The sequence below is a fragment of the Passer montanus genome, unplaced genomic scaffold (genome assembly GCF_014805655.1).
Source record: "Passer montanus isolate IOZ18808 unplaced genomic scaffold, ASM1480565v1 scaffold14, whole genome shotgun sequence".
NCBI lineage: Eukaryota > Metazoa > Chordata > Aves > Passeriformes > Passeridae > Passer > Passer montanus.
Window position 1 is genome coordinate 1,433,896 of NW_024360941.1, and position 24,938 is coordinate 1,458,833.

Below are 24,938 nucleotides of genomic sequence, written 5' to 3' on the forward strand. Positions count from 1 at the left end.
ATGAGACAATAATGTGATTCCCTAAGGGATCAGCGGGAAGGTCAAAGACAAAACAGTTTATCCCCAGGAATGGTATGGATTACTGTTAAGAACATTCTGAAATCCTCTTCCATCATTCATTTATTTCAAAGCATTCCTAAAAGTAATGACCTAATTTTAAAGACAGTAAATCAGAAATAACCAAATCACTAAAGCTTGTTTGTCTTTTAGAAATATGGATTGTCTTAATTGAAAGGCTTCAGTACTTTTGAGTCTACTTTACCTATCTAGGGGAGCAATCAAAAAAAATTAAAAATCTTTTCTATTCTGTTTCCCCCCACTCTTCAATTCAGTGGGAATTCACTCACACAAGGGCCCTTTTTAAGAAAGTAGAGAGTTTGCAGACTGATCTTGAGCTACCTCTGTTGAATACCTTGTAATGAACCAGCTTCTGTTGTTCACTGAAATAAGTGATTTCTGCAGAATGCAGAGAAGTAGATCCTGCTGGATGTCATGGCTAGGTTTCTGAAAGAGGAAGCTGACATCAGCTCCCTTGACATTCTGAGTGTTGCCCTACTGACATACCTGAAATCCATAGGTTGCCATAGCTTTGTTACAGTATGTGTGGCCCTCAGATTTTTAATTAGTAGTAATTGCTATGAAAAAGTCAGGGTAATTGCTATGTAAAAGTAAAGCAATGAGGCTGAAAATTGATTAAAGAATTAGATAACTAACACCCAAATTATTTTAGTATGTTTGGAGTTCCCAGGACAATATACTTCCTAATCCTGGGCCAGGACATAGCCATCCTAAAATTGAATGCAACTCATACTGCATATTCCCGTGGCAAAATTTTACCCCAAATGGGCTTCCAGCCATCACTGTCCCTACTAGGTGGAATGGCCAAAGTACTCTTTTTCTCTATAAAATTAATAGTGTATGCTTTAAAATGAGAAATGGAGAATTTGTTCAGCTTTTGTTTTCAAGAACATGTTGGGAGTTAACATAGTGAAGCTTGTAACATAGATGCCATTGTATAATGCTTATAATGAATAACATCTATGACATCAGACGTCTTCTAGGAATCAATAATTATTGATGGGAAAATAAATAATTATTTTCACTGTAATTATCAGAAGACACGTGATCATTTGCTTTGGTTCTGACCTTGATTGTTCATGCACTGAAATAATAATTGCAGTTGATTGCTTCTTTTCCAGAAATGTTCATAGGTTGTTCAGCATCAGAGAGTGTAGGTAGGGGAGGACCACAATGTAAAACACTTGTGTTTCTTGGGAAGTTTGGTGGGGAAACAAAAGGCCTCACCATTGGCTTACAGTAATGCTTTTTAAAAATGGTTCTCTGCTTAAAATGTTTTCTGAAAGGTTTTTCTTTGCTTTATTCTTGAAGATGTGAGGGCATATAGACACATCTGAATGCAAGTGCTATGAAGAACAGAAAGCAAAAAACTCTTTTTTTTATGTTCCTTGATCCTCAGCCAGCTAACCCTAGGAGAAACCAGAGCTAATGTAATGATTTATGGAGCTGGGAAAAAATAGCTTAGATCCTTGAGCAGCAGAGACCCCACACTACTGTGACCCTGTCATATGGAAGGCATTTTCCTGTAAATATTCATCCCCTCTGTCACTGAGGAAAGTTTGAGTGTTGTCAGTGCAACAAGTGGTACAACATCACTATGTCAGCTGTGCTTCTGGTGAACTGTCTAAATAAAGCTGTTAATAGAGTGCCTTTATAAAGAGATCCCTTGAACTGATTGTTTTTATCAGGTGTGGGGATTAAAAGTAGGTATTGGGCTGCCTATCACACTGGCAGTGCCATTCTCTAGGTCAGTGGATTGCTGTCTCTTCACATGATTCTTTGTCAGTGGATAGGTGTACATACCATAGTCCATAGCACTTTGTTTATCTACTGATTCAGAACAGATGCTCAAATCACACAACTTCCATGAAGGAGGAATTGACAAAGAGTGCAGCTGGGGTGAGGATGGTACAAGAAACTCCATCCATCATTCTCCGAAAGGCACAGTGAATGGCTTAATTGTTGCTGCTGACAATTGTTAGCCATTTTATTTGCTATAGCCAAAGTATGATCCCACTAAGAGCCAGCTTGGGGAAATACAGTGACAGAGCAGTCTCTTTGTTCTGTTCACTTGGCATCATTCACTGAATAGATCCCACTGGTTTTATCTGGACCAAGACCTTCTACTGTTGCTCACCTGCAAAGCACACTGCTTGACCACAGTGAGGTCTTGAGCTGGCTAGCATAGCTGTAATTAGGAAGGAACAGTGAGGAAATAGTACAGTATGCAATAAAACCAGCAGTATTTCATACTGGGGTGTTTTGTAAGACAGTATGTTTTCTAAGAGAGCTGCCCATGGGAATACTTCTCCTCATACCAGAGTTCCCTTCAGTGCCTTGTGAATTTGGTCTTTCATTGAACTGGATTGGATGTGTGTGGTTTAATATCTTTCTCTGTTACAAGGTTTGTATTTAAGGGGTGCTACACAAGCACTAGGAAAGGACAGAAAGCAGGCTGCCTGTATCACCAAAAAATTCATCTCCAAGTGGGTATGCACTGGGTCACAGTGAGGTTAATGTGCATATTCATGTGATGTTAAAAAAATTGTCTGGATTAAAGCCTCTCCCTATTGTTTATTATCTAGGCTCCTACTGAAAAGCTGAGGATTTACAATAGGTCTCAAATAAAGACACCTGAATTTTTGTCACGCCAAGCAATCTTCTTTTTCTTAATCTTGTTCTCAGAAACAACTCAATTGTTTTGCCTGATTTTTTTTTAATGAGGCAAACATCTAGCATGAAAAATTTCATGCTAGCCAGTAAAGCTGTCAGGCTTAACAGCTGAAATAGGGACACTTAATGAAGAAATATAAAATAACCATGCTTATAGATTATAGTATTAAAATGCACAATCAACAAAAAATTCTGCTTTGGGCAAACATCATGGTATTCAGTACCTCTGTGTGTCAAGGAAGTTCCTGAGTATAGCTGTAACAAGATTTCTTAGAAAAACACCCCAAATGGTGATTTATTCTGTTGAGGTTGATATTAAATACCTCTGTGGGTTCTTCCCCTTCTCAAAAGTGACATTGGAACTTATTGTGGAGTCTGAAATTACTATAGTTGAGGAAAGAAGTGAAAGGAAGAAAGATTGGACCATCTTCAGTTTCATTTTTTGAAATGCTACTGAGAAGGTTTAACTTTTTCCCTCATTCACAAATTAAACAGATTTTTGCTTTTTAGAATGCGTGTGACCTGTGTTGTAGACACCAGTTTTCTTGAATCCTCTGGAATATCAAGGGGTTTTAGATGTCATCATATCTGTGGATGCCAGTGGGATGAATTCAAGATAAGATTCCTTTCTGGCTGACTTGTCGTTTTTTATGTCTTTGACCTGACCTTAAAATGACCAAGAAATATAGCTTTAAAATAACTGCATGAATCTGAGCAATTGCTGAATTTTAGCAATTACATTGCAATAATCATTGCCTCCTTCTGTGAGGTCTCTCTCAAGCTTGAGCTTGAGTCGGAAAGCAAGCAAGAGCAAACAGCAATCCTTTCAATGCAAGAAGCCTCCTTTAAATGTGCCACACTGCCGACCTTGACAGGCAGGCAGAAAAGAACAAGTGAATGCACACAAAGTTTCAAGGCCTGCTGTTCATCCACACCCTGGGTACTGTGCAGTATTACCTCACATAGATCTTGTTCCTTGCATGCAAACTAGAATCACAGTGTGTGAGCTGTAATTTAATCCATGTTGTAGCCCGGGTCAACACAAAGGCCCTGGTGGAGCATCGTGTTGCAATTGGGCAGGTCTGGCTGTTTTAACAGAATCAGGGGATCTTTGCTCAAGGAATAAGGCAGAATAGAGCAATAAGAAGAATGAATGCTGGAAGAAGTGACCCTTTTTTTCATAAAAACCACTGTTAAATTGGAAAAAAAACCCAGACTGACATGGAACTGGTTTATATTACTATAAAAATACCATAGTGATGCTAGATGCAGGTTATAGAGATTATAATTTAATTTCATGCTACATATCTTCAGGAAACCCTTACTAATTTGGGTAGCATTGGCATTGCTTTTGCATATACATTTTTATTTACTTGCTTGAGCTAGAATATATAATATCTCCAAGCTCCTTTGCTGGCTAGGTAATATTTCAAAAGACTTTAAGTTTCTTCTCCCCAGTTAACATTTGCAAGTAACATATCTAGATTTTTTTGTTTTCAATTTTAAAAAAAAGTATTTTGGTTGATTTTATACTCACATTGTATGCTCATAATAATAAATAATTAAATTATATGTCCTTTATACTTTCATATTAATTACAAGTATATTCTTACATAGATTTCTCCCTGTAATTTACAGTTGCTATATAAACATACAATCTCATATAAATACTTTCTTATGGAGAATCTATTTTAAATATGTTTAGAACTCATAAGAAAATATGTATTTCTGAAGAGTTTTAGAATTCCATTAATTCCATTTCTTTTCAAATCAGTGAGCAGATGTTGATCAGAACTCCCTCCTTTCAGTATGCATTAATTTTGTAAGTTTGCTTGAATTTTGTAGACCATACAGAAATTTTGTGGTAGGGGCTATCACTCCGAAGTGAGCCATTTGTGTATGGACTTCTTTGTTGTTGTTCTTACCTTTAATTAGAATTCTTGTATGCTCAGTCTGCTGATGTTGTCTGTTATCCATTCTTGCCCAGGTTCTTATATGTGTGACTGACTGAAGAATTATTCTAGGATTATTTGACCCCCAGTTCCATTTTCTTAGGCTGCTGTAAAATGACATAATTAAATGCAGACATGGGTGTGGTTTCGTTCTTGTTACATGACAAGTTTATCCTTTTTGCTACTTGGATCAAGGGGACTTTTATATTTTAATTGAGTTCTCCTGCATGGCTGAGGTTTGTAGTATCTTATAATATTAAGGTCATCTTTTTCTCTCCTGCTGCTCAGAATACCTTTATAAGAGAGCTTTGCTTAAGAACTAGTATGTCCCTGGTGTTTGTAGGGGGTAGGTAGTCTCAAGGAACTTGACTTGAAAGCACCTGGAATTCATTAAAATTCCTCTTATTAGCCTGTTATATGAGGATACTGAAAACTTGGACTGTTGTGTTTGCTTGCAGGCTTACACAAGACATACCACCATCTCTTTGGATTTCTGTGTCCAAATGAATGATTCTGACCTTTGTTGTGCCTCTGCAGTTTCAAGCAGTTAAATTATTTCGGTGTTTCTGTGTGCTTGGTAACTGATGCACTTTGTCTAGGCTTGCTGGCTAGGAAGGGGATGTAGAAGTAAGTTGGGTATAGCAGATTTTTGGTATCCCACTCACTCTTATTCAGCAAGAAAGCATAAAATGCAGCAGTAGTGTCATTCAAGGAGAGATAAACTCCTGATCCACACTGAGAGAGGGGAGGGACAAGTCACATCTGCACCCCTGGGCACAGACCACTCTGGCCATTATTCAGGGGGTGTGTATGTGTGAAGGGAGTTAATTCCTTTTAGTTCCTGAATAAATCCATGGCTGACCTCATTGATGTGACAGTGAAATCAGCAGGAGTTCTCATATGCTTGACAGAAAGGCATGTATTAAAGTGCTTTCTTTGAACCAAGGTCACTGCATCGCTAATCTGAGCATTTTTCCTGTGATGGGCAAATCCCTCTTGGTCTCTGAGCATCCTTTGCTCTAGTTGATGCAGGAATTTGGTTCTGTGCCAAGGAAACAAGTGGAATATTTACTGCTGAGTTCACAATGAATAGGGTTTCTTATGGGAGCAAGAACCACAGCTATCTTGAAGGCAGTCTTCTAATTAATGCTGTCTGTTTGTTGTATAAGAGCTAGGTCTTAGCAAAGGAGTTCTTTTGGATATTTCCCTTGGGTTCTTCTGTCGGAGTAAGAACATAGCCCACAGAGGGGCAAGAAACTGGAGAGGTGATATTTTCCTTGTGACAAAGGCCATATATAATAAAGAATTTGTCAGTTCCAAAGATACCACTGGAAATGTTTATACTGTTACATAGAAAAGCATTCCTTGGAGACAACTCATCTTGTAATTTGAAATTAGGATGGATGTGTGTGCTGCTGGGGCTGTTGCTCTTTTTTGGCTCTTTGTCAGCATACCTGACCCTCTGAACGTGAATCTGCTCCAAAGCCAAAGCATCTGTCCTTCTGAAAAATTGTTTTGGACTCTAAACCTAATCAGAGATAAGGGGTGTTTCAGCATGTTTTGCAAAACCCTTCTAGAAGGGCATGAATCGCCCCATAACAACAGTGAAATTTAAATGTTGAGTCTAGATTAATTCACAGAATTTAACTGAGAAATGCCTGCAGTGTAGTATAGCAAGGCTTAAAGTAGCTTATAGCCAGCTTGGATATAGAAGCCAGTTATGGCAGCCAAGACAGGCTAATTTGCTTTGCTTCTTGACTGAGTTTTCTCCTGCTTTACCAGCACATACATTAGACAGATATTTCAGAGGTAGCTTTGATACTTTTTGCTACCTTGCTGTCACAGTTCTGTCTAGAAAAACCTTAAGGCTCAAAAACTCTGACTACCAAATTGTGAGATGAGAAGTGAGGCCATTGGTCTGCAAATAAGGTAGAGCACAACTGAATGGGGAATGAAGGGCATGTGCAAAGAGTAGTTTGTACTTGAAAGTCCTCCTCTGATCTCTGTGGCAATTGAGGCCTGTGAAACTTCTCTCACCAGGAAATGGGACACAAAGAAGCTAGGGAAAAAACTTGCTTCAATGGACTTTAAACTTGTAGGTTTACTGTGCTCTACAGTGCCAAAGTTAATCTTTACCCACAGTGCTTGCATTTTTGGACGTACATCTCCTTTTATTAGTGTATTTATGTTGTGTTTGGAATGAGTGACCTTTGAGGTGGTAAGAAATTTTAAAAAAACGCTTATCTTGCCAAAGTAGTTATCCTGTTTATTTGCTTTCAGAGAAAATACTTCTTAAGTCAGTAGTGAAAATAAAAAGTTTGTATGTCTGAAATGTCTTCAGTGAGAGCTTCAAAGAACTGTAAATGTATCCACACAGAACTTCTGTGAAATAGGTAAGACATAATATTACCACATTACAAAGGGATATAAAAAATGAAATCACTAGTGCAGATCTAACTAGAACACCAGTGACAGTCATGAAAGCTGTTGATGTAAATCAGCTGTATAACTCTCGTTTCTTTCCACACAGCTCCTAATGCTGTAATTGTATTTTTACAATTTATAATTGTATTTTTAGTTACAGTTACAATTTGATAATACTCTGCTGCTTTTCCACTCCTGTGAAGCACAGAAGCAGGTCTCTTGGTTCAGTGTGGTGTTATTTACACTATTAAGTTGCAGCGGGTATCTCTGTTTGATCTGATCCTTGGTGTAGCATTACTGACAGGGTTGAAGGAACGATTCTGTCTTGAAGACGGGCAAATTCTGGATGAAAAGCTGGCACATTAGCAGGAGATTCCAGCAATCGTTCAGCAGCACAGGAAGGAGTAGTTGTAAGCCTGACCTTTCTGTGTAGGGAGCCACGAAAAGAGGCGCTGACAGCAGTTGTTTCGCTTAAGCTGTTTGGAGCATAGGGATAGATGCTGTAGTCTATGTGGCCTCCAGGGGTTAGACACATCCCCAGAGTCTCTTCTGGCATTGCTACACCTCAGGAGGCACCACCAAAGGGTTAAATAGTTCCACAGTGTGTCACTTGCTCTAATTAGGAAGTGGTCCAAGAGCTCAAAGTTCAAAATGCACATGGTCTGAGCTGGGACTAAACCCAAGTTCCCACTGACTGCAGTCTCATATGTTAGTGTGGTGCATCTGCACAGGTTCTCTTCCCCTTCCCATTTCTGCCATTTGCTTTCCCTTTTAACAGCAAAGAGACATTTCAGCTACATAGTTTCACTTCTTTTGTCACTATCTGAAGTCTTCCATTGCTTGAGCTGGTGTGCTTTCTGGGAATAACTTGTAACCCCCTTTATAACTAAAGCAGGCCAGTAAAACATGACAAAAACCTCACTCCACTCCATTCTGCAGCAGCTGTGGCTTCTGCTGGAGAACCAGGGCAGGTCTCCTCCCAGCAGCAATGTAGACACAAACTGGACAGCCTGAGCCTCAGGGGGCCTGAGGTTCCTTGTTGGCCCCAAAGGGAGATACAAAGAACAGGCAAAATAGCATCCAGCTGAGCTTGTTTTGAGAAGAAAGGGCAGAGTGAGGGTGGGCTGAGGCCACAAAATAGTAAAAAAACCCCAGTTTTGGAAAGCAAACAATAAATAATAGAAGCCAGATGCATGGATGGTAATATGAAAGGGACAGAGTCAAAATGGCACCCATGGAGCCTGCAGCTGAGGGAGTGGGCAAAGTTCTGCTGAATCATATCATAGAATATGCTGAGCTGGAAGGGACTCGTCAGCTTTTGGGATCTTGTGTTTAAGAATGGCATGGGTTTGGGGGTCATGGTTTTAAGTTTCACCCCAGGATAGATGGTAGCTTCTTGGGGGGATGACAGCCATCTTTTGCATATGAAAAAAAAAAAAAGGTGGGGATTCTGGTCTCCACCTTTTTCCCTCTCTATCTTCAGCCACATGTTTACTGTTTCCCTCCACTGGTGCTTCAGGTACTTAACATGGCAGGGGTATTGAGTCAGATCATTAACCTGTCTGAAAGACGTATCCAGCAAGACAAATTTGGGCTATGAGCTTTCACACTGCTCCTGCAACACGTGAGAGAGACACAGGCCTGTGCACCTGGGAATGGCAGTAAAGAGAGAGGGATAACCTTTTGGATAAAAATAAGTTATTAAATCATCTTGGCCATCACTATTAGCTGGTGCCTGGGTTAGTATTGTTGGCAGTGCTGGTAACACTCTTCCTATGTTATGCCAGGCTTAAGGACAAAGAGGCAGCTTCATCCTTTGCATAATGCTGTGATTGGAGTCGTAGGAGTTGTACCCATGGTGACTTTGTCTAAAGTGTGCCTTTTCAACAAAGTCCACTAAATCAGCTCATTCTTGCTCTTTCTTTTGTTTCTTTATTTGTGGCTACACTGAATTAGCATCTTAAATAAATTTCCATGGGAATCAGAGATGCAATAGCTAGCTTGCTTTCTCTTGTGCATCTACAAACAGTCTTTTCATAACAGTCTTTTCACAATTTCATGTACAGTATTTGGGCACTTGATCCATATCCATCAAGGGCTTTTCATGCCTATCCTGTTCCATAAAAAAAAAAAAATATCTAACAGCGTAAGGTGCATGACATGCAGTATATAGTTGATGGTACAAGATTTGTAGCACATATATTTTATATACACTGGTGAAACATCTCTCTTTCTGGAGTGACTTTTTACCTATTCTCCTACTCTCACTCTGATACATTATTTCTATGTTTTGTGACATGTAGATTGTAGAAGAGAAAGAAAAATAGGCAATTGGATTTGATGAAGCCGGGCATTCTCTGCATAGAAGAGAAGATAAGAAAAGAGAGCTTTGTAAGGAAGAGAGAAAGCTGAAAAGCTTTGTGATTAAGAGGGATGTGGGAGTAGATCGGTAAGAAAGAAGAAATTCTGAAAAGGCCTTGAAGCTCAGGACATGAAAGCATGGCTTTCATGGAGGTGCAGGCAATGTGGCTGTGGTATGGAACAAAAGATTACCTCAGTTGCTGAATTTTTTGTGGAAAGCAAAGCAGGTGCATTGGCAATAAGGTCCAGGCTCAATAATCAAAATAACTAAAGTAATCATTTACTGTGATCACATGGTGGACCTGGGCAGCGATTTACAGGTTGAAAATACTGGAAAAGAGCTCAGGTAAAATAATGATGTTGGTGTGGATAGCACAGACTGAGTAAGAAATCCTGGCAAAAGTAGAGGCAATATATGTTATGTCCCTGGGTGGCAGCTGATGGAGCTGTGCAATTGCATCAGAATCTGAGATGTCATTGAAGAACATGTCTAGTAGGTCTCACTGTGAAGAAAATCTTGCAAACGTGACCCAAGCACATTGTGATGCTGCACTTCGTGCCAGAACTCTCGTGCAGCCTGTCAGCAGAAGCCCGAGAGCTTCGCTACGCCAGCCCGTCTGAACGAGGTGCTAACTCCAGCATCTGCTTCTGCAGCAGTTCAGCTCCTTTATCAAAGCAGAGAGGGAGAGAAACGACTTGTGCCAAGACTACACGGAATGTAGTGTGATTGCACTGCTTTAATTTGACCCCAGAAAAAAGATATTAAAATTAAAAGTTGTCAGGGCATTTAATACAATAATCACGCCTAAAACACAGGGTGAAATGTGGGACTGGAGAAAAGCATAGAGCTGAAAAATACAAATGGATGCTCATAAATCACTGATATAAAGTGGTACAGGAGCCCGCACAAGCAAATAGTAAAAGCTGGGTAGAATATAACAAGAAGTAAGGTGCCTTTGGGAGTGCGAGAGAGGGAGGAGTAGATGCTGAGAGAAGAAATAATCAGAAAGGTCAGAGAAAAAACAGTGAAAGCCAAAAAGATGGCATAGTTTTTAAGGAGGATAGCAAAAAAGAGCTCAAACAGCCTGAGGCTTGAAGCACAAAACATTATATTTATGCAGGGAGTTATTGTAAAACACTTGATGAGACAGATTTTGGTGGCAGACAGGCCTCACAGCCAAACTAGAGGCATAAGAAAGTAGGACAGGGCTGGGATGAAATGGGATCAGCAGCTCTAAGCAGGGTATTCAATTAACTAGGAACAATTCAATTCAAACAACAAAGGGAGAGAGGAACCTGGGCAGACAGGTGGGAACATAGATGACTCAGGCAAGATCAGAAGGAGCTTATATTTCAGGGAGTATTTACTCCATGCAATACCTCTTTTGTCTCTGTGTTAAGATCAGTAAACTGACTCTGTGCTACATTGCCTTTCTTGAATGATGGGCGGACAGACAAGGAGGGCACAGTGTGGTGCTGAAGAGAAGGGAGACTTAACACCTCCCCTTTTGACAGCAATAATTTGCTAGATCAATTTGGTTTTCTCACGGAACCTTACTGTAAGGTGCCTCTGTTGTGACTGTGCTCTTTCCAGGAGATCAGGACCCAAAGAACAAGTAGTTAAGATGGAGGTGAAGAGAAGCAATCATAGGAGGATCAATAAAGGTTGAGGGTCAGGTCAAGGAGGTCAGGGTAAAACATTTGTGACAGAGAAGTGAGAAATGGCACTGTCAGCAAATAAAGCAGATAAAGCATGTTAGGAAGGATGAGAATAAGAAAAAGGATGGAGAGAATTAAAATTAGAGACTTTGCAAGTGAAACTTCTATACAGTGAATACGAACTAAATTTAATTTAGAGGTCTTTTGTTTGCTTGTATGTTCATTGACCTAAAAGAAACTGTGCCTTGTAGATGCATGTGGGCTCCCTAGAAGTGTTTGTATTACTACACAGCAAATATGTGCTTTTCCTGAAGTGATCTATTAGTTTTTGTTTTTCCTTCCACCTTAAGCATATTAATGCCTAGCAGTAAACCGTCAAGCCTTAGCCCTTCCCAGCCAGCCCCTCTTGTTCCCCTGCTTAAGAATGAAACTCAATATCTTGAACACCCAGAATGCGAAGAAGGAGCTAATCATTGGCTCGCATTGTGGCTGGCAGGGCAGGCCCGCCTCTTTGGCTTGTGCTGACAAGCTGTTTATGTTTGTGCACGGCCACCCTTTAACTCAGCCGCCCGATGCCCGCAATGGGACCAACTGTCTGAATGCTGCACGGAGCTAAATCTTCTCATCAGAGGCACAGGGAACTTCAGCCTCCGATTCTCCCGCCCGGGCTCTATGGAACATTAGTAAGTAGCCTTCTGTCTTGTTGTGGCTTTTCTCGTAAGACTAAGGGCATGTTTTAGCAAGGCAGGTAGGTGCTGTCATTCAGAGGCAGCTATTAAAGCATTTTCCTCTGTGTGAAGTAAAAGAGCAGCTACTTTGTATGCAGTGTCATGACTGCAAGGACCACACGATTTCAATCTCAAATGAGACCTTCCTGGAAGACAAAAGGGAAGAAGTTAATAAGGATACAACCCATTTAAACTTGCAAAGTTGTTGAGGTTTGTATATATATATACACAGATGCACACACACACATATATGTATATATACACAACTGAATTTAATCTGCATGTGGTTCTTATTTTTAGATGCATTTGCAGTATTTGATCATCCAGTCTCATTTTAAACAGCAGCAATTTTTGCAAAGTCAGTGTGGTTTGGAAAAGTGTGAAATGGCTGGAAATGACATACTGTAAAAAGAATGCTCCCCAAAACGTTGATAGGTGCTGTTATGTTTGAAGATATATACCTAGCAGTAGAAAAAGAAAGTCATGGTCAGAGATTTCAGTCCTCTTTGTTTACTGGGAATGGTTATTGGGAACTGTTCACAGCTTCACAGAGCAAAAGATTGTAGAAATTGAATGTGCATGACTTCTTCCATCTTTAGTATGCCCTTTCTGATTTTCAGAAATTGAACTCAAATATTGCCTGTTTGGGCAGTATTCTTCAATTTACACCTGCACTGCATATATTTATGAACTTTTTAGACTTTCTCTTTTACCATTTACACCTGCAAAGAAAGTCTTATCATCCATGTCAGAGCTGGCCACCATGCAGAATCTCAGAACTAGTCTGCTCCTGAAGTTTGGGCAAGTCTGTGTGTAGGTTTCATGTGGTAACTGGGGCTCAGGCTGTGAGTTCAAGATACCTGAGGGGGAGAAAGGTGCCTGTCACTGTAAATAAGCATGTTCATTATTCCTCTATTTAAAATCACAGGAAAGTAAGTTGCAATCAGATTTTCATTTGCCTTGACTCATGCCAAAAAAAAAAAAGAAAAGCAAATCCAAAGCAAGGCCTGATGCCATGTTCCTTTCAGCTTGTTTAGCTTGCCCGCTGTGGATGTACCCAATAGGGGAACACCCTGGTGGTTGTGCCTTTGTCTCTGCTGTGCTGCTTGTGTTTTGGGGCTGTGCACAGCTTCCATAGACAGCCCTGGTGCAGCCTGGAAACTTTTGGCTCAACAACCCCACTCACCTATAGGATCTTAATGACTGCATCATTCAATGAGCTGTGGATTGCAGAGTGCCAGTCAAGCAATATTATGTTTAGAAAGCAGTGGCTAAGAGACAGCTGGGCAGAAACTTTCTAATAACATGGATCAAATTATAGGCATCTGTTGTATTTAGTACATTTTATGTGGGTCTTGATGCTGATGGTTGTTCAGCTCTGAGTCTGAGCCTTTTCTACAGCAGTACAGTGCATGTGTGGTAGTGTATGAATTAAAATAATTACTGCAATAAGCTGCTTCTGTGCCAGGCTGTGAATGCAAGCCAGAGTGTTTCAGTCAGTTGCACTAAGCATCAGATAGATACTAAGCCTTGATTAGTAAAGATGGTTTTTGTCTATAGATTAAGAAAGCAGGATCTCAGTACTTAAATGAAAGCCATGAGGTACACCATGTACCTAGGACTGTTGCTGTGCCCTTGCACAGCAGTGTGAGGAGTAATCAATAGTTAGGAGTAATCAATGTGCTCACCACATTGTCTGTCTCTTGACTAAAGAAAGAAATCCCTTGTGCATCACGAGCTCAGCACAACATGGCTGGCTCTGAAGGGGCAGACTGTGCCTGTTTGATTTGCATTGGGGTAAACAGGCAGAAAATTAAAATTGATTTTTTTTTTCCTCCCAGAGAGATAATTTTGAAGATGTATTTACAGGGCTTGCTAAAACAAGGTGCTGAATCAACATCCTTCATAAAAGAACTGCTCAGAACTGAATAAGCTATAATTGCACTTTTTGATTCTGAGCTGGTAAGCAGTTTGTGAAAACAAAGTTATTTACTAATACTCATTAACAAAGCTTTCAGATGGCCTGGCAAGCAGAGAAGCATATCATGCTCAATCTACAAAAGGAGATAAAATCTGCAAGGAAGCTGGAAATAGAACTGCTTACTGTGGCTCATTTTCTTTCTCTGGTTCTGTTGGTGCATTTGCCAGCAATTTCCTGTGGCTGAGTATTTGGTCTGCAGAAACACTTGTAATACAGTTCTTGTACAATTGTTCAGAACTTAATGAAAGGTGTTCATTTGGGGTTGACTTCTTACCAATATTTCCCAAATATATTCATGGTAACCAGATTATTAGATCCACTGTATTTCCCCTACACTGCCCTTGGGAATGTCAGACCAGCTCCCAGAATGGATCAATATCTTGGGAAGGAACAACTCTCTAAATTACTAAGGGTTTTGTGTTATTGGAGCTCTAATTCATGAGATTGGGCATTTGAATTTTTAGTGAAAGCAGAAGGCTTTAAGGGTATTTTTGCCTCAGGGTTTATTATTAGCAGGTGCTTCGCTGATATGCATGCTTGATACACATCAGTTAAGGTTATGATAAGGGGCAGCCTGTGATTGAAATATTGTATGTGTCCCCCTCCCATCAGTTGTTTGAGTCTGACCAGGAAACTGAACTGTCAGGTAACAGGTCTGAGGGTCTGAAAGAGGCAATGGCAGCCTTCTGTCAGGTTTGCATAGATTTCCTTGTAAAATCACTCACTATCAGAAGTCAGGTCTCCATAGGGATGAAGGCTGAAGTTTGCTTCCTCAGCCTCCCTGGGTAAGTTGTCTTCTCTCTTAAATCGGAGCCCTCTGACTAATATCCTCAGTTTTTACCTATGCCTATGAAAGCTTTTAAAATCTTTCATTGTGGTTTTTTTTTTTCCCCTCCCCAGATCCCTTTTCCTAGATATCAGATGCAAAGTGGAACATACTGGTTGGTTCTGAAAAAATGAAAAATGCTAAGCATGCAGCCTTTTCTATTACAAAAGCAGCAGGGCTGTAGTACCCAGATCTCACTCATACGCTCAGATCAGGGCGTCTTCCTCTAATGTGTGCATTTTATTCTGGTGGTGTTACTTGGAAAAGGTACTGCTTCCAGGAAAGAAAGGGATTGCTAGACAGGTGATATGTGCAAAACTCACCCCAGGAGAATAGAGGAAGTCTCTCAACCAGGTATTTGCTGCAGGACTCCTTCTGTAAGGTGGCCTACCTTAAATTTAATGGAAAACTTGGGTCAAGACAGAGAAAACAGGGATTACTTCCTACCTTTCTTGCCTGTGACAGAGAGTGAATGGCAGTGGCTAAGTAGTCTTTAGGTCTGTGCAGCCTTTAAAATCATCAGTATCTAACACTTTCCACTGGTTCCTTTGACTCATCTCCCTCCTGTCTGACATATCTGGCCTCTGTGCTAGCCAGCAATGCTGAAACAACCTTCAGTGGCATTCCAGCACTTGCACTGGCTGTGCTCTGCTCTCATGCTTGGAGGATGTTTCCTTGGACTCCATTGGCAAGCCCTAAACTTTCTTCTTACTGGAATTACTGGCTTACAGAACAGGCTCTCTGCATTGCTGCTTTCTTTGACAGTGTGTAAAAGGCACAGTTGTGCAAACTACCTTCTTTCAGGGTATGTGCAGGACTGGTATTTAATTGCAGCCTCCAGATGGCTCATTTCTCTCTCTAGCTCACCTCTCTCTAGCCCAGAAAGAAAATTGTATCCCAGTATGTGCCCAAGCAGGCAGGAAATATTATAGATGTCATGGTTTCTTCTACCATGAAGAAGCTTTGAAATATTTCAGTTTCCTTCTTTTTGCCTGAGTAGTTGTCCAAAGGTCTAATAAAGCAGCGATTTTACCTTGTAGCATAAAATGTCGCTAATTAAGAGGGTAGCTTGCTGTGTTCTTCTTCATTGCTGCCGTTTAAGGAAATTATCATGGCTGTCATCAGCCTTTTCCTCTTGTCATGGCTCATTCACAGCATGTGAAACTGAGAAGCATTTTATCCGTTAAAATTCAAGGAGTGCACTGCGGTTTCTCTCACAAAATGAAATCATACTGTGGCTTGTTTTCTTCTTGACATATTTCTTTTTATGCAGCATCTTCAGTTGACACTTTACCTAATGCTCCCTAATGTAATCCCTTAATTTACTGTCAAAAGTTAACATTTTTTATACTAATATCCTGGCATGGAATTCTGCAGATCTTATTCTGGCAAAACTCTTGCTGAAGGCGATAGAGATGCTGGTTACTTAAGGACTGAAATGGGACTGTGAGAATTACAGTCTTTTCCCATATGTGTGGTTTAATTTCTGCTTTTGACTGGGATGTTTAACTTTAGTATGATACCTTTGGCCTTCTTTTCAATTAGTTTTCGAATGTGTAAGAGCAAGTTGATAAGTATTTGATGAGGTTAATGTCAATTCCAACATTGCAGTGACTGAACTTTCAGCACTTTTCAGACATTGCCTTCTTGAGACCATCTGTCTAAAGAAATGTCTCCTCCTCTCCGTTTTCCCACTCTTTCACTTTGAAATCTATGCTTAACACTCATATACGCTTTGGGATCCAGAGCTACAGCAAAACATTTCCTTGGATCATACTGGCTATGGAAAATGTTACACTGTCACATTCCAATACATAGATGGAAAAATGTGAGCCAGGGCTGATATGGCTGCAAAAGAGGGGTTGCAAGAGTGCAAAGAGGTGTTCATGTGGATGGAGCAGGGACAGCATCTTTTATATGCATGCAGGTATGTAGAGAAGGATAGTTTCAGTAGAGAAAGCCTTGTTCCCTACCTGGCCCAAAGCTCTGCTCAGCTTCAAGCCTGTCAGCTTGAATTTCACTCTGGCTTGTAGTGTCTTCCGGCCTCAGGCCCCTCATCCTTAGTCCAAGTCTCCAGCTGATGCTTGTGTTGGGAGGGCATGTAGCTTTTCCCTGTCATCTGCGCCTCTTGCCTCACTCGCACACTTCACAGGCTCTTCATATTTCTGCCACAACTCTTTTCCTATCCTAGAGGCACCTTTTTTTCCCTGGCCTCCCATGTCCCATCCTCCCGAACCTCAGTGTTCTGTGCCATTTAAAATGCTTATTCTCCCTGCCTCTCAGTCCTTAAGAGCTTCCCCAGAGCTCTTTGCTCCTGCTGTATTCTCTCCCTTCTCTCTGTCTTCCTCACTACAGCCCAGTGTTTGCTGTCTCAGAGACAGGGGGCTCTTTGTTCTCCCCTGGAGTCTCAGGTTCTTCAGTGCAAAGGTCTCAACATACTTTCTTTTTCCTCTTTATTGTACTTGAAGGCAGGAAAGTAGGACAGGTCCAGGGTGAACCAGGCACATACTAGTTTTTGTGTGCTGTAAAGGGGGATAGCTGCAGGCAAGGTCAGAGAAAGACTAAGCCAAGAAATAAATAAGCATGGTAATTTTTATTTTTTTTTTAGAAAATAGCCTTTTCTATTTTTCTTGGCAAACAAAGTGTCCAGTATTCAACAAATATCTTGTGAACCAACTTCAGGCCCAGAGCTGCTTTTGAACTGTTTGCTGTGATTCTTCATGTGCTCATTTCTTTGTGTTACCAGTCACATGGTAACATTTCTGATTCTTGGATGAATGATGTTTTCAAACAAAACGAGGGATTTGGACACATTACTTTTGGTTCAGAACTTCTCATGAATGCAGACATATGAAAGTGTTTTACATCAGTGTTTCCTGGATACTTGTTTTTGAAAGGAAGCTTACATGAATGGAAGTTTGTGAAAAACAGTAATACTGAGATGATACAATTTTACAGGAGCCAGGGCTCATGGTTAATTTCTCAGAGTAGCAAACTATGATTCAGAGCAGTGCAAATAGAAACACGAGCCAGGCACAAACTGAGTGTCTGCCCATATTTAAGGGACGTGATTGCCACAAAAGTGTGACTAAAGACCTTGAAGTAGGACTACAGTCAGGAAGAGAGTGGGGCTTACCTGCTGTTATATGGTATATTTTTATAAGAAGCTTAAGCATTTGGTTGCAGTTGCCTCTCTTCCCCTGCTCCAGTCCATAGTGTCTGCAGCACTCAGTGGATACCTATGAGCTAATTCACCTCTCTCAGGTTGCAGAAAATATATACATTTTTTTTCACAGGGCAGTTTTCTGTCAGGCAATGAACTGTATCTGTTCACTGGGAGTTCAAGTGCCTCAGTGTGAGGTGAGAAGTGTGGGAGTGCACTCAGAGGTGAACAGGGGCCTTTGAAAACAGTCTTTTGAAAGTTATATTTGTCTTTTGAAATTACATTCTTCTAATGTTTGACCTTCCCTGATGAAAATCAATGGGGCATATGCATTGCATAGTTGCTTAAAGAATATGAAGTGTCCAGCCATTAACTCCTGTTCTGCAGACTTTCACGTTGGAAAAAGGAATCATCATTTCATCTCACTAAGAAGGGAAAGGTCTGTGTATGTCTCCATCACCAATGTGCTCAGAATGAGCTCATGTGCTCCAGACAAGCTCAGATCCCTGCAGTCACACATGTGAGATAGGAAAAGTGGCTTAGTTATGCTTGTTCTCCCTTTTTTTTTCCCTGGGGACAGTCAGGGGCTACTGCAGGCAGTAGTGAAAACAGAAGCAGCCATGGGGCTTCTCCAATGATGACATCAAGGTTATAATGCATTGTGGTTTTGTCTGGGTTGCATTTTTTCTTTCTGTGGAAGAGAAGTGATTCATTATAAAGCAAAACACATACATCATGAAAAAAATACCAAAAGCACTGAAACAGCCCCATTCTCATCTAAGAGTTGGAGCAGGCAGCAAAGGATTATCACATGAGATCTCTTTGGAAGATCAGCTAACAATTATGTGTCTTTCTGGAGGGGGACAGGCTTTTGCTGAACTCAAGTCACTGGAGTGCTGTGATAAAATATGTGAGGCCAGACCTCCTGAATACAAGTTTAGCATTTGAACCCAAACCCAAGGCAGCTGTTCCATGTGCGGGCTTTAAAATGCTGCTGATAAAATGATTCATAATGTCACAGTTAATTTGTCTTTTTAAAACAAGTTATTGTCAGTGCCAAAATCTACATTGTTTTATTTCATTAACTGAACTGAAGCTTCACCTTGAACTCTTCCAGGGGTAGTTTTGTCTCAGATTATCAGACCTGTGGTTTTTCAGTGGGTACAAAGCCTGCCAGCATCAGAAGACTCATCTAGAACTTCATTGGTGACTGACTAGGAATCTGCATAAACATACTTCAAGTCCTACAGCAAATGATCTAGTGTTAAAACCAAAGGTGAACATATACCTGTGGTGAGACCCAGGCTTGTTAGTCTACCATCCTGAGTTTCTATCATTTAGGTAATTTCACAGATTCAGATTAAATGGAAGGTGCATCCTCAACCAAACCAATACCTTTCACTTGGCATTTTCTCACTAAGCTGCAAAAAACTAGTTGAAAACCAGATTGGTCACAACTGTACCTTTGCAATGCAGTGCTTCTGATACAACCACACTAGATGGGAGCAGAGTTCAGACCAAGAGAGATACATATTCTGCCATCTCCTGTGCATCACAACCTGTCTGCCACTGACTGAAGAGGGACACTTTTCCTTTGCTTTAAGGAACATGTAATGGTGTTTGAAAAAACCTTTCAAGCATCTACATATAAAGATACATAAGCAGCATAATCAGTATCTGAACTGCATCCTATTCCAGTCTTGTCCTACTAATATTGCTGACATAGTTCGTCTTGGTAAAAAATGAATATGGAAAATAACAGGGTATTATCTGAACTGCATCCTATTCCAGTCTTGTCCTACTAATATTGCTGATGTAGTTATCTTGGTGAAAAATTAATATGGAAAATAACAGGGTAGTTTTGTAGCTGGCATTTGATTGAAGCTGCCATTTTTCTGAGAAGACAAATTACACCTAGAAAGTTGTTTTTCCTATCTGATCTATTCTTTGTTGCAGTCTTTCCTATATGATCAAAGTGATTAATATCTTCCATCTCTATTTCTCTAGAAAGCCAAGATCTCTGTGCTCAATAGGAACATGGTACTTGACTGCCCCAAAATTCACGGAGATAAAGAGTGAGAATGTGAGCATCAAACGATGGCTTAGATCCAGGTAACGGTGAGGGGACACACAGCTGGCCTCCCTGGAGGCAAGAGCCATCTATGGACAGTAGGATGCTGGTACCTCATAGGGATGAGATACAACAATACAAAAAAAAAAAAAGTTAGTGAGTAAGAATGGTCCCTAGAGCCTGGAAAATGAAGGGTAATTTAAAATTGATCTACTGTTTTTGAATCTTGAATTTTCTTGAGGTTTTTTTGAGGAATTGGTATTTGTGAAAGACACCTTTGATGTAAATGGACTGGTTTTTTGTGAGAACACCTGAGAGATCAGGTGTTTTTGAAGACCACCTGTGAGATCAGTGTGAATTAATACATTTACTCCTTTGGGAGAAAAAACATTCAGTCAGCAAAAGCATTACAAACTGAAAGTGGTTATTTCCACTTATTCTTCTCTCTATTACAAAAAAAAAATAAATTCTTATTTCAAAAATAACGCAAAAGCATTACAAACTGAAAGTGGTTATTTCCATTTATTCTTCTCTCTATTACCAAAAAAAAAAAATTCTTATTTCAAAAATAATAGTCATTCAGCTTGTCCTTGTACAGTGGGGAGAGACCTGTGTGCCCAGAAAACCACACAAGGCCCATAAAATAATTTCTGTACCCAAACCTGTAAGTCTGCTCTTACAAGGATCAGGTTCTTTAGTATCGTGAAAAATATCAGTAAGGATATGAGGTAGTCAGTTCACCCCACTTATTTATTACTAAGTGGGAGAATAACTGTTACCAAACCCTGGTTATTGGTGTTTCAAAAAATACTATTTTTTTTTCTTCAGCTGGGGAGAATAACTCAACTGTTACCAAACCCTGGTTATTGGTGTTTCAAAAAATATTATTTTTTGCTTCAGCTGACATCTGTGCATTTCATGTGTTTTGCTGTTTACTACCTTGACAGGAGAACAGAAGAAAGGAAAAATGCTAGAATGTAGGCAAAGTTGTCCAAGTTTGGTAGCAGGTGACCCATAGGGCACATGGAATCTGTTCTCATAGACCTCTTGTTTGTGTGGGGTGCCCTGGTGTCTAATAATACAGCTGAGTTCATGTGTAGCCTCTTACATTGGATCTCTGGGTTGTATTTCACTCATCTGGACAGCTGCCTTTTTTTCACAAAAGCTGTAGGAATATAATACCTTTGGGATGTCTACCTGATGTGACTGAAATTATTAAATGGGTTATACAACTACTGGAAGGAATTGTGACAGCACAGGCAAAACTAAACACAAAAAATTAATTCATCATTTCCTGCTTTGCTTCTACTGATTAGAGAGCCTTGTTTTGGGTTTGGTGTTGGTTTTGTTGTTGTTTGCTTGTTTGTTTTGGGGACTTTTTTAATAATTCAACTGCTTTTGGCTTTGACAGTCCAGTTGTGTCAGTCCTGGATCCAGGTACAAATGAGCAGACAATCAGCACAATCCTTTTTGTGCCAAGATGAAAAACTGAGCAAGTGACAAGGCTCAGGACTTTTAGTCAGTGTTTACAATGGTGTTTTTATTTTGTTAATGACTCACTGTACTGATTCACCGATGCTTTAGTGAAAGCTGCCTTGTTCAGAGTCTCATTGTTCAAACAGAGTAAATTATTCCCAGTAGAAAAACTTGAAAAAAGTCCTCTGCTAAAACTAACAACTAAATAAAACTTGTTATATTAAAGAACATACAGATGACAACTTTAATTTTAAGCAATGGCAAAACTTTTTTATCCACCTTTTTTTTTTTCTTGGAAAAAGAATCTTATTCTGTCCTGACACAAAAGCCATGAAATAGCCAAAAATATAGATGACTCCTTGAGCCTTTGGTACTTGAATGTAATCAAGGCACTAGACCTTTAAATAGATGAAACTAGGGGCTGAAGGTGACTTGGGAGCTTTGAGTGATGACTTTCATGGGGTGCATATTAAAACTTTGCTTCTGCTACTTTTGGTAGAATGTTCATTCTGGTAATGAATGGCTTGAACCACCCTGGAAGTTCCCTATTCAGCAACTGTGCACTGGCTCTGAGTTGCCTCAGTAGGAAAAAAAAAAAAAACAGCAAACCCAAACCAAAACTTAGCAACACGTTAGATTTGCTTCCCACTTGGAAGCATTTAGAGGATGTAAGGGATCAGCATTCACGTCCCTGTTTATAAAAGCCAGGTTGTTGCAAATGACTTGCTAAAGTGTTGACGGTTCCATGCAATGCGCTGGATTTCCCTGCCCCTTTCCAGAGAGGCTGTTTGTGCTGGGAGCGAGGGAGGGCTGCAGGGTCGCTTTGTTTCCACAGCGGGGAGTGCGGGGACCCGGCTGCCCCTTTCCGGAGTGGTGGGTGGTGCTGGGGCTGCCGGGGGAGCGGTCAGGCATCTGCGGACGGGAGAACATCCCGGCGTGGGGCCAGCTGTTTATTTTCAAAGCCTTTGTACCTCAGGTTACTTGTAAGGCCGATGCTTGGGGAGTTCTGCTAAAACTGCGCCGTGTACGTTCCCTGGTTTGCCTGTAATTTGCAGTTTATGAAAACCAGATGGATGACTGAGCGCTCTGCAAGTTAGGGTAGGAATGGGATCTTCTGACATAAGAGCAGCTTTTACAGAAAACATTGAGTTAAGAAGATTCAGGCTCAAGCTAGATTGCTCCTTCCCTCCCCCCCACTTTTGTCTATTTTTACTGGATCATTGGTATGTGTCCAAGGAAAGTCGGCCATATCATTCGGAAATACAAGGGGATAAACTTTTGACTGTCGGATCTCTTCAGGCTGAGGGACTCCAGAGTAAATGAACTGGGAGAGAGAGAATTAAAAGGAGAGATTTCTTTAGGTGAACTTTTTTGGTTGTCTGCTCTGCCGAGAGCAGTGTAAAATAACGAAGAAACCGCAGCAGTCCTGTCCCACTGTCTTTCTAAATAATGTAAGTGACCCTTTCACACTCATCTCTAAATGTTCGTGTGCTGTTTCTGCTTTCGAGTATTTTGTGAGAGCAGTGGTTTTATAGCCAGAGCTCTTGCCAGGAGCTCTGCTGTGTGAGTGAATTGTTTTTGTCTTTCTTTTTCTTTTCTAAGTCAGGGTGGTAGCGGGGAAGCCGAGCAGTTTGACACCGCCTTTCTTTGACAGTCGTGTTAGCTCGGCTTTAGGTGGCTGTCGAAACCTTTAAGCCTTTTCAGTGTTTGTGCAGAAATTTGTTTGTAGCTGGCAAAAGACAATAGCAAATGTTTTGATTGAACTGTGTATGTCAGGCTTGCCGTAAGAGCAGGCGTTTCAAAGGGGGCTGTGTGATGCTATGTAAAGAAGACAGGATGTGACAAGGGAAAACAAATGTTTCCTGCTCTTTAATATTTAAAAGAAATAATTGAAACAGAGCCAAGGAGTTTGCCTAGGAAAGAAATAGTGATGTTTATTCAAAGCAAAATAATGACTCTGTAAATCTGAGAGGACAATGCCAAGGTCTAATTAGGAGAGGCAGTTTACTTTTTACAGTGGTTCATTTTTTGAAGCTGGAAGTTGGCATTAATGTTGCCATATTCTGTTGTGCTTTTGTGAAGTGTAACTTGAGCCATTATCTGATTCATAGCTTTCCATAGGTTAGTGAGGCAGGTTGATTACTCTCCTTTTAGTTCATTTTGGTCTTTTCAAAATGTAGTCTAGACAGACTGTCAAGCAGATTGATAGGTTTAAGTAAAAACAAAGGGTATAATTATAGATAATATACAAGGTATAATACTATTAATAAAACAGGAAATAGACCAAGAAAATAATTCTGAACTCAAACATTTATCAGGCCAAAGCAATGACATAGATGTTCATTTACAGGGGAACAAATGAGAAAATTGTTGTGAAAGTAAAATGACTAAATGATATTTCTTAGATAATGATGTAGCTTAAGAAAAGTTGCTTTCTGTTCTAGCCTCGTATTTTTTGGTTTTGTGGGCAAGGAATTTATTATCTAGATAATAGTCTATGGCCAACTATTAGGAACTAATAATGATAAGTTTTTTTCCTCAAAATTCCACATTGCTGCTTGTGTGAAAACCAATGACATTGACTAACAATATTAATGAGAGGTTCTAGACAATGAGAATATTTTTAATAAACTTCCATATATAAACTCTAGGTCTTGAAAAGCATATTAAAAGGTTTATTTTGTTAAAATCTGTATAAACTTGTTTATTTTCAAGTTAGTACCATAATTTTCTGGATGATATCTAAAGCACAGTTATAGAGAGAAGGTACTGGAAAGCTGCTGTACCTGGTCTTGGGACAGCATCATCCTGCTCACAAACACAGGCAGCAGAAAGAGGAGGTTGTTCTCTGTTTCCAGAGAGTTTGGGGGAGGAATCAGTCTGTTACCTGCTGACAAAATGAAATAAGGCTTCTGTGCTTTGGCCCTCATCCAGAACTGCTTACCATAAACTAAAAGTTTCCTCAAACATCTCAGCAAAGCATTTGACAAACCTGAGTGGTGAAGACACTCCCATCTGGACCTACAGTGCCCACAATTTGTTATGAAGAACAGGTTTGTGTTTTCTTTGTGGAGGGTTCATTTCAGTTCTTTAGATTTATCCTTTTCCATGAGAAATGGCTTTGATAGACCTTTGATAATTATGTCTTTCTTCAGGGAGAAGGCTAAACACAGGTTTGTTTCAAGGAGCTTCTCTAACGCTGCTTGAGGGCCAGATGGAAACTTTAATTGGGTTTTATGACAGAACCAATTCTAGATTTGATTATAGGGTTTCTGGGAAGAGGGAAGGATCAAAATTATGCAAACAATTATTTCAGGGAAATATATTTTGATTTCTTTATGTAATTTGTAAAGGGAGACAGTGAATTCATCCTTCTAGACACAGAATAAAAATTAGAAGTATGTATACATTTAAGGCTTTGGAGGACTGGTGGGGGTATGTGTGTCTTAAAAGTTCACCTTTTTTTGTGGCATGGATATTTGATGAAATCTTGTGTTTGAGGCTAGATTTGAGACAAGCAGTGTCTATGGTCTGGTGGCGTGTGCA

General features: G+C 40.2%; 1 protein-coding gene across 18 annotated transcripts in view; it reads left to right on the forward strand.

The window, feature by feature from the left end:
• The window catches only part of TRIM2 (tripartite motif containing 2), a 111,920-nt gene that overhangs the window by 29,596 nt on the left and 57,386 nt on the right, over nucleotides 1–24,938 (forward strand). For 2 of the 18 annotated variants that reach the window (XM_039699957.1, XM_039699956.1), the window contains exon 1: nucleotides 22,251–22,843. The exons of 10 other annotated variants lie outside the window; for them this stretch is intronic. The gene's annotated coding sequence lies outside the window, so the exon portion shown is untranslated. Of the gene's footprint in view, nucleotides 1–6,976; nucleotides 7,097–11,694; nucleotides 11,831–19,852; nucleotides 19,958–22,250; nucleotides 22,844–24,938 lie in introns of those variants that run through there. 6 more of the 18 variants (XM_039699970.1, XM_039699981.1, XM_039699964.1 and 3 more) reach the window with 6 other exon arrangements.